Genomic DNA, 3239 nt, shown 5'->3' on the forward strand with positions numbered 1-3239 from the left:
CTAATGTACCTTGCCACATAGTGGAAAACGGACACTGAAACATAACGCCCCCCCCCCAAAGCTAATCCCCTGTGCCACATGCCAACTGGATGGATAGTTTCCATATTTCCAAATTTTGCAAAATCTCTGATGAAAGGCTTTATAATAAACCAGCAACCAAATTTAAACATTCAAAAACTTCTAAGAACTAAAACTTCTTCTTTTTTTTTTTTTTTTAACTTCAGAAAGTCTTCTTTGCTGAAGTAAGATTAAGTACTTTGGGGTCTTCTCTTTCTTGTCTATTATGAAGAAGTTGGATTACACTGGAGACTGAGAACTGGTGGCCCGTGGACTGAATTAAGCTAACAGATATATTTTGCTAGGGCCGAACTACATTTTAAAAGAATTTTTGAGGGGCACCTGGGTGGCCCTGTCGGTTGAGCATCCGGCTTCAGCTCAGGCCATGATCTCACGGTTTGTGGGTTTGAGCCCCGCGTGGGGCTCTGTGCTGACAGCTCAGAGCCCGGAGCCTGCTTCCGATTCTGTGTCTCCCTCTCTCTCCGCCCCACCCCTGCTTGTGCTCTGTCTCTCTCTGTCTTTCAAAAATGAATAAAAATAGAAAAAAAAATTTTTTAAATAAAAGAATTTTTTGGGAAGTCACTCCGTGAGGCAGTGGCCACGGTGGCAGTGAGAGGATGAACAAGTTTGATGCACTGAAAGACGATGACAGTGGGGACCGTGATCAGAATGAAGAAAACAGCACACAGAAAGATGGTGAGAAGGAAAAAACGGAACGAGACAAGAGTCAGGGCAGCAGTAAGAGGAAGGCTGTTGTCCCTGGACCAGCAGAGCATCCCCTGCGGTACAACTATACTTTCTGGTATTCCAGGAGAACCCCTGGCCGTCCCATTAGCTCACAGAGCTATGAACAGAATATCAAACAGATCGGCACCTTTGCCTCTGTGGAGCAGTTCTGTGGTTTTACAGCCACATGGTCCATCCCAGGGACCTGACAGGCCACAGTGACTTCCATCTCTTCAAAGAAGGAATTAAACCTGTGTGGGAGGATGATGCAAATAAAAACCATGGCAAGTGGATTATTCGGCTGCGGAAGGGCTTGGCATCCCATCGCTGGGAGAATCTTATCCTGGCCACGTTGTGGAGACAGTTCATGGCTGGGGAGGAGATGTGTGGGGCTGTGATCTCTGTCCGATTTCAGGAGGACATTATTTCAATCTGGAATAAGACTGCCAGTGACCCAGCAACCACAGCCCAAATCCAGGATTCGGCGAGTGCTTCAGCGAGTGCTTAACCTACCTCCCAACACCATTATGGAGTACAAAACCCACACCAACAGCATCAAAATGCCAGGCAGCCTGGGCCCCCAAAGACTCCTTCTACAAAACCTCTGGAAGCTGCTGTTGAACGCGCCATGACCCTCTCCCTCCCTGGATGGCACCATCATTGAAGCTGGCATCATCGGAGTCTCTTGTTTTGTTGGCGTGCTACCCAGAAGATCCTTCTGTCCTGGACAAGAGGGATTGGAAGAGCATTTTATGTCTTAAGAACCGGCTGACACGCAGCAGCTACAGCAACAGCTGAGATCACTTAATAAATGGTGCTAAACTAAAAAAAAAAAAAAAAAAAAAAAGGAATTTTTGAATTATTTGCCAACATGAAATATTGGGAAATTTTGGAGAAAGCTCTCAATTTCAGGATTCTCTTAGAAAAAGGAAGAAGAGGGAGCGACAAGCTGGACTCAAATCTTCGCATGGTAACAACAGGGCAGAGTTGACCTGTGGCTCCCCCTGCCCTCCAGATAGATCACAAGGACTGGATGACTTCATGTGTTTAAATTACCTGCTTGACTTCTGTGGCACAAGAGACTGATGGCTCTGCCAGAAAGCTCGGAGATCTCATTGTTTCGTGGTGCTTAGATGTCAAAGCCCTGCTGGAGCGAAGAAGCTGATCACACTCAAGACATCGGAGACCGGAGGTGAACTGAACTGAAACTAACGAAACTGCCAACCCCGAACTCCGTGTAGACTGAAGAGATCAGCCCCTCACACTGGCTTGCTGCTAGAGGAAAGGGCATTGCCTTTTCTGGGGGTAAATATTACTTACAAACAAACGTACACAAAATGCCTAAAACAAAAATGACAAGACATGTGAAAAAGTGGGAGAATATGACTTCTAATCGAGAGGAAAAAGTAATGAAAGCGGGCTCACAGGTAACCCGAGTGTTGGAATTAACAGACAAGAATTTTTAAATAACTATTTACAAATATGTTAAAGAATTTAGATAAAGGGTGAACAAAATGAGCAAAGAGATGGAGAACTTCAGCAGAAAAATGGAAACTTTAAAAAGAGGACTTAAAAAAAATTATAGTATCTAAAATGAACTGTGCAGGCACCTGAGTGGCTCGGTTGGTTAAGCATGCGCCAATGAGCTGATTTCAGCTCAGATCATGATCTCGTGGTTTGTAAAAATCAAGCCCCACGTTGGGCTCTGTGCTGACAGTGCAGAGCCCATTTGGGATTTTCTCTCTGTCTCTGCCCCTCTTCCATGTATTCTCTCTCTTTCTCTCTCTTTCTCTCTCTCTCAAAATAAATAAATAAACTCTAAAAAAATAAAATAAAATGAACTATGTAATGGATGAGCTTAACAGACATATTTCAGAGGAAAAAGAACTAGTCAACCCCAAGATAGGCCAATAGAAATTATCCAAACTGAAGAAAGAATGAAATTGTGAGAGAGAAAAAAAAAAATAGAACAAAGAGAGACCAGAGACCTATGGAGCAATATTAAATAATCTAGCATTTAGATAGCTGGAATCTAGGAAGTGAGGAGAGACTGGGGCGAAAAGAAATGTTTGAAGAGGTAATGTCAAAGAATTTTCCAAAGCTGATGAAAGAAACCAACCCATATATTCAAGAATCTCAGTAAACAATAAGTGACATAAATGAAAAGAGAACTATACAAGGAGACATCTTAAAAGCAACCAGCTTGGGGGGAATCAGACAATGATACTTAGGAGAACTTCTCATCAGGAAAAAATGGCAGCCAGAACACAATAGAATGATATCTGAGAAAAGAGTAGTCAAGCTAGAATTCTATACCCAGTGAAAATATCCTTTAAAAGATGAACCCAAGGGGTTCCTGGGTGGCTCAGCCAGTAAGGTGTCCAGCTCTTGATCTCAGCTCTGGTCTTGATCTCAAGGTTGTGAGTTCAAGCACCTAATCGAGCTTCATACTGAGT

The 3239-nt window shown here is 43.4% G+C and overlaps 1 pseudogene; it reads left to right on the forward strand.

The window, feature by feature from the left end:
• The first annotated feature begins 674 nt into the window (after positions 1-674).
• Positions 675-1415, forward strand: LOC125164893 (eukaryotic translation initiation factor 4E type 2-like; annotated as a pseudogene).
• The last annotated feature ends 1824 nt before the right edge of the window (positions 1416-3239 follow it).

The sequence above is a fragment of the Prionailurus viverrinus genome, chromosome B1 (assembly GCF_022837055.1).
Source record: "Prionailurus viverrinus isolate Anna chromosome B1, UM_Priviv_1.0, whole genome shotgun sequence".
Taxonomy (NCBI): domain Eukaryota; kingdom Metazoa; phylum Chordata; class Mammalia; order Carnivora; family Felidae; genus Prionailurus; species Prionailurus viverrinus.